The 8,587-nt window shown below is 40.0% G+C and overlaps 1 long non-coding RNA gene across 1 annotated transcript; it reads right to left on the reverse strand.

The window, feature by feature from the left end:
• Nucleotides 1–1,674: 1,674 nt before the first annotated feature.
• LOC135268341 (uncharacterized) lies at nucleotides 1,675–7,944 on the reverse strand. Its single transcript, XR_010336652.1, has 3 exons — nucleotides 7,865–7,944; nucleotides 2,105–2,435; nucleotides 1,675–1,774 (listed from the first exon to the last, which is right to left on the reverse strand). It is a non-coding gene; the product is annotated as an uncharacterized LOC135268341 (long non-coding RNA).
• Nucleotides 7,945–8,587: the final 643 nt, after the last annotated feature.

The following is an 8,587-nucleotide window of genomic DNA, read 5'->3' on the forward strand; positions in this document are numbered from 1 at the left end:
TTTTCTATATTTCCCTAATTTTCTGTGTTAAACACATGCCACCATTGTCATCAGAAAAAATTTTTTAAGTGAATGTTTTATTGAATTTGATGAGAAGAACCAGAACAAGAATGTCTTATGTTTCGCTGAATGTCTTGCACATTGGAGCTACTGTCTACGCCACCACTTCTGTGCAAGCACACCTTCTTCTCACTACATCGCATTAGACCCAGAAATGCAGGGGAGCAGTAACAGACAGAAAAACACAATGGCTCTCTCCTTCTCTCCTTGGTGTGGTCAGTGGGAAGAGGCAAAGGAAGGGCTCTAGCACTGCTCCCTGACACTGCAACCTGGATGTGGTGCTTCCCGCTGCTTTACTACTCCATGAAGTTAAAACAACAGCGACCAATTTAAACCATATCTTTGAAAATACAATGGTCAATAGCAGTATGCAATGTCTATAAATAGCCATTTTAATAAATGTGCTTTTTTTGTGGACATGAGTAACTTGATCTAATAATTACAGGTTCCAGAGGATCCACAAAGGCCTAGCTGGGGTGTAATCTGTAGTATACAATAAAATGCAACTCAGCCATTGGAAAGAACAGCAGAGCTCCAAGACATATTGTTGGGTGAAAAAAGCAAGTTGCAGAAAGGTATCCATATAGTACGATATATCGTTTATAGAAAAACCTCAAATACAAACTTATATGTATATTTTATGGGGACACACGTATGCATGTAAATGCATTGAAAAGGCTCAAAGCAATAACAGTGTTTGCCTGTAAGGAGGTGGAATGGGGACCAGGATGGGTGACAGGGAGTAGTTAAAGGGGAATTTAACTTTTCGGTAATGTTTCATTTTTTTACAAGGATAAGACATTTATTTATTACTTCTATGATTTAAACTTAAATTTTAAAAACTCCTTAAAGAGAAAAATTGGTAACTTGAGTGGAGAAACCTGGCAATCACCACTGGCTTAACCAAGTGAGCTAGATTAACATCAGTGGTGATGTCATGTTGATATCATGTTCCCAGGATAGGATGTGGTGTGGACACTTAGTCTCTGTGATATTCTTTTTCCTCTAAACCCATAACCCCAGTGTAACCACAAGAAAATATCAGAGGAACTCAAATCAGGCAAAGGTCTACAGGTTGCCAGGCCAGTACTCCTAAAGACTGTCAATGTCATGATAAACAAGAAAAGACTGAGGAGCTGTCACAGAGTGGAGGAGGCTGGGGAGGTATGATGATTAAATGTCATGTGGTACCCTGGATAGGATCCTAGGGCAGAAAGAGAACATTAATAGAAAAACTGGTGAAATCCAGATGAAGTCTAGTTTAGTTAACAGTAATGTACCAATATTGGTTCCTTGGGTATGACAAATGTATCACTACAATGTAAGATGTCAGTAATATAAGAAATTGAGTAGGAGCATATGGGAACTCTTTGTACTGTCTTTGCAGCTTTTCTGTAATCTCAAACTATTTCAAAATAAATTTTAAAAACTCCCTAAAGGAAAGTGGGGCCGGGCATAGTGAGTGGCTCACGCCCATAATACTAGTACTTTGGAAGGCTGAGGCAGGCAGATTGCTTTGCAACCTGGTAAAACCCTATCTGTCTCTACAAAAAAAAAAAATTAGCTGGGAGTGATGGTGCACACTTACCCACCCATATGTAGTCCCAGCTACTCTAGGGGTTGAGGCGGGAGGATCACTTGAACCCAGCAGGCAAAGGCTGCAGTGAGCTGAAATGGCACCACTGCACTGCAGCTTGGGTGACAGAGTGAGACCCTGTCAAAAACAAGAATAAAACAAAAAACAAAAAAAGGAGAGGTTACTGGTGAATGGCATTCAGTGAGAATTGATCAGAAGCTGGTCTGAAGCTGTGCTACAATTAGTGATTATATTTATTCTCTCAGAGATGCCAAAATGGACAGACAGTCCTATGAGGTTTGTTTTTCTTTATGCAGAAGGCCCTTAAGAAACTTATCTGTCACAAGGTATTGGTTGCCACTTGCCAAATTCAGAATTAAAATGCTGACCAGCATGCAGATGCTAAAATCCTCACCCGACCGCCACATGTTTGCAAAACAGTAACACAGCTTTAAGATTCATACCCACCTATCAAATGTAGATTAGGTCTTTTCACATAGTCCCATATTTCTTGGAGACTTTGTTCATTCCTTTTTACCCTTTTTTCTCTAATCTTGACTTCTCATTTTATTTCATTGAGTTGATCTTCGACCTCTGATATCCTTTCTTCTGCTTGGTCAACTCGGCTGTTGAAACTTGTGTATGCTTCGCGAAGTTCTCATGTTGTGTTTTTCAGCTCCATCAATTCACTAATATTCCTCTCTAAGTTGTTTATTCTTGTTAGTATTTCGTCAAATCTTTGTTCAAGGTTCTTAGTTTCTTTGCATTGGGAATCTCTGGGACACATTTAAAGCAGTCTCTAGAGGAAAATATATAGCAATAAATGCCCGCATGAGAAGGAAGGAGAGATCTAAAATCGACACCCTATCGTCAAAATTGAAAGAGCTAAAGGAGTAAGATAAAAAAAAAACAAAACTCAAAACCTAGCAGAAGACAAGAAATAACTAAGATCAGAGCAGAACAGAAGGAGATAGAGACACAAAAAAACCCTTCAAAAAATATAAATCCAGGAGCTGGTTTTTCAAAAAGATCAACAAAATAGACAGACCACTAGCCAGATTAATAAAAAAGAAAAGAGAGAAGAATCAAATAGATGCAATAAAAAATGATAAAAGGGATATCACCACAGATTCCACAGAAATTCATACCATCATCAGAGATTATTACAAACAACTCTATGCACATAAACTAGTAAACCTGGAAGAAATGGATAAATTCCTAGACACTTGCATCCTCCCAAGCCTAAACCAGGAAGAAGTCTAAACCTTGAATAGACCAAAAACAAGGTCTGAAGTCGAGGCAACAATTAAGAGCCTACCACCCAAAAAAAGCCCAGGTCCAGATGGGTTCACAGCCGAATTCTACCACACATACAAAGAGGAGCTGGTACCATTCCTTCTGAAACTCTTCCAAACAATCCAAAAAGAGGGAATCCTTCCCAAATCATTTTATGAGACCAACATCATCCTGATACCAAAACCTGGCAGAGACTCAGCAAGAAAACTTCAGGCCAATATCCATGACGAACATAGATGTAAAAATCTTCAATAAAATACTGGCAAACGGACTGCAACAGCACATCAAAAAGCGTATCCACCATGATTAAGTAGGATTCATCCCAGGGATGCAAGGCTGGTTCAACATACACAAGTCTATGAACATAATTCACCGCATAAACAGAACCAAAGACAAAAACCACATGATTATCTCAATAGATGCAGAGAAGCCCTGCGACAAAATTCAACAGCTTTTTATGCTAAAAACCCTCATAAACTAGGTATTGATGGAACGTATCTCAAAATAATAAAAATTATTTACGACAAACCCACAGCCAATATCATACTGAATGGGCAAAAACTGGAAGCATTCCCTTTGAAATCTGGCACTAGACAAGGATGCCCTCTCTCACCACTCCTATTCAATATAGTACTGGAAGTTCTAGCCAGAGCAGTCAGGCAAGAAAAAGAAATAAAGAGTGTTCAATTAGGAAAGGAGGAAGTCAGATTGTCTCTATTTGCAGATGACATGATTGTATATCTAGAAGACCCCATTGTCTCAGCCCAAAATCTCCTGAAACTGATAAGCAATTTCAGCAAAGTCTCAGGATACAAAATCAATGTGTAAAAATCACAAGCATTCCTATACACCAATAACAGACTTAAAGAGAGCCAAATCAAGAATGAACTGCCATTCACAATTGTTACAAAGAGAATAAAATACCTAGGACTATAACTAACAAAGAACTTAAAGGACCTCTTCAAGGAGAACTACAAACCACTGCTCAACGAAATAAGAGAGGACACAAACAGATGGAGAAACATTCCATGTTCATGGTTAGGAAGAATCAATAACGTGAAAATGGCCATACTGCCCAAAGTAATTTACAGATTCAGTGCTATCCCCTTCAAGCTACCAATGACCTTGTTCACAGAACTGGAAAAAAAAACCCTTAAACTTTATATGGAACCAAAAGAGAGCCCGCATAGCCAAGTCAATTCTAAGCAAAAAGAACAAAGCAGGAGGCATCACACAACCAGACTTCAAACTATACTACAAGGCTACAGTAATCAAAACAGCATGGTACTGGTACCAAAACAGAGATATAGACCAATGGAACAGAACAGAGTCCTCAGAGGCAACACCACACATCTACAACCATCCAATCTTTGACAAACCTGACAAAAACAAGTAATGGGGAAAGGATTCCCTGTTTAACAAATGGTGTTGGGAAAACTGGCTAGCCATGTGCAGAAAGCAGAAACTGGACCCCTTCCTGACACCTTACACTAAAATTAACTCCAGATGGATTAAAGACTTAAACATAAGACCTAACACCATAAAAATCCTAAAAGAAAATCTAGGCAAAACCATTCAGGACATAGGTGTAGGCAAGGACTTCATGACTAAAACACCAAAAGCATTGGCAACAAAAGCCAAAATAGACAAATGGGACCTAATCAAACTCCACAGCTTCTGCACAGCAAAAGAAATAGTCATTAGAGTGAATCGGCAACCAACAGAATGGGAAAAAATTTTGCAGTCTACCCATCTGACAAAGGGCTAATATCCATAATGTACAAAGAACTAAAACAGATTTACAAGAAAAAAAAAAGTTTTTTACAAGAAAAAAAACAAACAACCCCATCAAAAAGGGGGCAAAGGATATGAAGAGACACTTTTCAAAAGAAGACATTTATGTGGCCAACAAACATATGAAAAAATGCTCATCATCACTGGTCATTAGAGAAATGCAAATCAAAACCACATTGAGATACCATCTCACACCAGTTAGAGTGGTGATCACTAAAAAATCTGGAGGCAACAGATGCTGGAGAAGATGTGGAGAAACAGGAACAGTTTTACACTGTTGGTGGGAGTGTAAATTAGTTCTACCATTGTGGAAGACAGCGTGGTGATTTCTCAAGGATCTAGAAATAGAAATACCATTTGACCCAGCAATCACATTGCTAGATATATACCCAAAGGATTATAAATCATTCTATTATAAAGACACAGACACACATATGTTCATTGTGGGACTGTTTACAATAGCAAAGACCTGAAACCAACCCAAATGCCCATTAGTGATAGACTGGATAAAGAAAATGTGGCACATATACACCATGGAATACTATGCAGCCATAAAAAAGATGAGTTCGTGTCCTTTGTCGGGACATGGATGAATCTGGAAACCATCATTCTCAGCAAAGTGACACAAGAACAGAAAACCAAACACTGCATGTTCTCACTCATATGTGGGTGCTGAACAATGAGAACACATGGACACAGGGAGGGGAATATCATACACTGGAGTCTGTTGTGGGGATCGGGGGCTAAGAGAGGGATAGTAGGGGTGAGGATGTTAGGGAGGGATAACACTGGAAGAAATGCCTGATGTAGGTGATGGGGGGATGGAAGCAGCAAACCACCATGGCATGTGTGTACCTATACAACAATCCTGCAAGATGTGCACATGTACCCCAGGATTTAAAATATAATAAAAAACATCTGAAGCTATCTACCTATAGTATAGTTCTATTTTTCCCTTTGAAACAAGTTTTGTTTGTTGGTTTGTTGGTTTGTTTTCAAGACAGGGTCTCACTATGTTGCCCAGGCTGGGCTAGTCTTGAACTCCTGGGCTCAAGTGATCCCCTGCTCCAGCCTCTCAAAGTGCTGTGACTATAGACATGAGCTACCATGCCTGGCCCCCTTTGAAACAAGTTTTAACATGGCTTTTGATAATATGAGTTGTTTTTATTTCAGGAAGTACAACACCATGTTATAGCAGAGAAGACTGCATGACTTTAAACATCACTACACAATGTACCCTCTAATAATATAAAGCATTTTGTCAATAAGAAGAGCTATTGCAATACATTTTGAGAATTGGAGGGCTTTAGATAATTGACAATTCTGCCATGCAAATTTGCCAAATCTTTATATCATCTACTATAGACTGTACACTACTTTTGCTTAGAATTCTGCTGAAAAACAAGTCCTGCAATCCTCTGGGTTCGCTATTAGAGGGTCCCATTACTTTTACAGAGGAAGTTCTTCCTAACTGCTAATCGAAATTTCACCTATTACTACTTTATATTATCACTCTAGAAACAATCATTGGTAGTAAAATGTGTCACTTTGTGGCAAATACCAGTGCTTTCTTTCATGAACACCTATATTTGTATTAAGAAAGAATACATCAAATACCAAGGAAAAAAGTTCCATTTCCTTAGCAGAGTCCCTTAGCTCTTCCACGTCATACGGGATATTGAAATGGGAGAGCAGGAGCTTCATATGAGCTTTCAGTTCTCCTGTTTCTGTTGTGTGTTGGGGCAGGACAAAAGCAACTTCTGTTCTCATTGGCCCAGAAGAAAACCAGAATCAAGAGCACTAAGACCAATGAATACTGTAAGGGAGAGAAAATGGAGAGTCCTTTGAGACCGCTGGAAGTAGGAGCTCCTCTACTGATGGGATGCCCATTCTGCTCCTTTCACAACATTTTCTGCCACAATTTACAATCTGCACCCTACTTGGCCAGGTGGATCTGACAAATCCTTGGAGCTGGGCTTTGGTAAGAGGCAGCAAGGACTCCTTGCCATCTCACAGCCTACAGGAGAAACCCAACAGACCTTTTTGGGAATGACTTGGAACAGAATTGCCTATAGTCCTTTGTGGTAAATGAAGAATATTAGAAGAAGGTGAAAACTTCAACTGCTTTTACCTGGCTGACTCCCCCTTATAGCTAAGGGCCCAGTTTGGACTCCCCCCCTTCAAGAAGCCTTCTCAGATACCCACAGCCAGGGTTGGCTGCCTCTCCCAGGCACTCCGGGGACACTCTGTGCATCCAAGCAAGAATGTCACTTGTAGTAGAAATCTTGTCAGATTTCTTAGTTATCTGTAACACAAGGTAAGGGCAGGAAAACTGCATTAATTTGATTCAGATGAGGAAATTATTTTAGATTTGTGTAATATGAAAACTGGGGCTGGGCATGGTGGCTCACGCCTGTAATCCCAGTACTTTGGGAGGCCGACATGGGCAGATCACGAGGTCAGGAGTTGGAGATCAGCCTGGCCAACATGGCAAAACCCTGTCTCTGATAAAAATTCAAAAAATTAGCTGGACATGGTGGTGCACACCTGTAATCCCAGCTACTTGGGAGGCTGAGGCAGCAGAATTGCTTGAACCTGGGAGGTGGAGGTTATAGTTAGCCGAGATCGCACCACTGCACTCCAGCCTGGGCAACAGAGTGGGACTCTGTCTCAAAAAACAATAATAATAAATATAAATAAAAATAAATAAAACTGGAAGGAGACTTGGAGAGCACTGATTCTGAAAGGTTTATTATGGAGATGACCAAATAGAGGCCCAAGGAGATGAACTGCAGGCCCACAGGGAGCCAGGACAGGAACAAGCCTAGAGCCCAGGACTGCTGACTTCAAGTCCATCTTTTTCTCTCATTCTTAATTTGCTAATTATAAAGATAGAGATTAAAACATATCTAAAAAAGTGTTTTTCACTTTTTCCCATCAGAAGATATTAAATTAAGACTTGTTTATTAAGAATATAAAAAGTATATATAGAATGTATATGTGTATATATATATTCTATATATACCTTTAAGTATATAGAACAATTTTTAGCAAGATCATGGGACAACCAGCATAAGCCTAAAATTATAATCTTCTTTGCTCCACATTACCCTAGGGGAAAGAAGACTAATTTCTTACCAAAAATGCTGGTATCCACAGAGTCAGGAGATGCAGAACCCTGAATGTCAGGGTCAGTATCATTGACACAGACCTTTTCATTTTCCTGACCAACTTCAAGGACTTGGTTGGCAGCTACATTCAGCACTTTGGAGATTGGCAAATACTGGAGGGCCTATAGAAGGGCAAGACCAAGAGGCCAAATATCAACACAGTTCTCACAGAAGTTTCCAGACTCAGATTCAGGAGCAGCCCTTTGCTTTGGGAGATAAGAAAAGAAGTAGAGGTGGAGCCCCTGTCCAATAATGAGGGGCTACATTTGGAGCTGGGAGACCTAGTACTGTTACTGACTCTGAATGGCCTTAACCTCCAGACAGGTCTACTTTGATCAAGCACCCAAAATGAACAAGGCACTGTGTGAGGTGCTAGGGATACAAAGAGGAATAAGACAGGATACATCCTCAACAAGCTCATGGTTTACTAGAAGATCCAGGCTTACAAGCAGATCATTATAACACCATGTGACTGGGTGAGAAATGTATCAGAGGTAAAGCCCATCATGACTTTATGGGGTACTTTCTGGGGTATGGGGAAAAGACGAAGCCAGGATGATGGCCAGGTTTCTGATTTGGGCAATTCCGTGGATGATGGTGTCTCTGAGCTAAGGCAGAGAGAAGTAGGAAAAGATGTGGGTAGAAAATCTTTCTGAAATGGAAATGTGATCATGTTTCTCCTTTCTGATGC

Source organism: Aotus nancymaae, unplaced genomic scaffold (assembly GCF_030222135.1).
Source record: "Aotus nancymaae isolate 86718 unplaced genomic scaffold, 86718_ANA_hifiasm-v0.15.2.pri h1tg000040l, whole genome shotgun sequence".
Lineage (NCBI taxonomy): Eukaryota > Metazoa > Chordata > Mammalia > Primates > Aotidae > Aotus > Aotus nancymaae.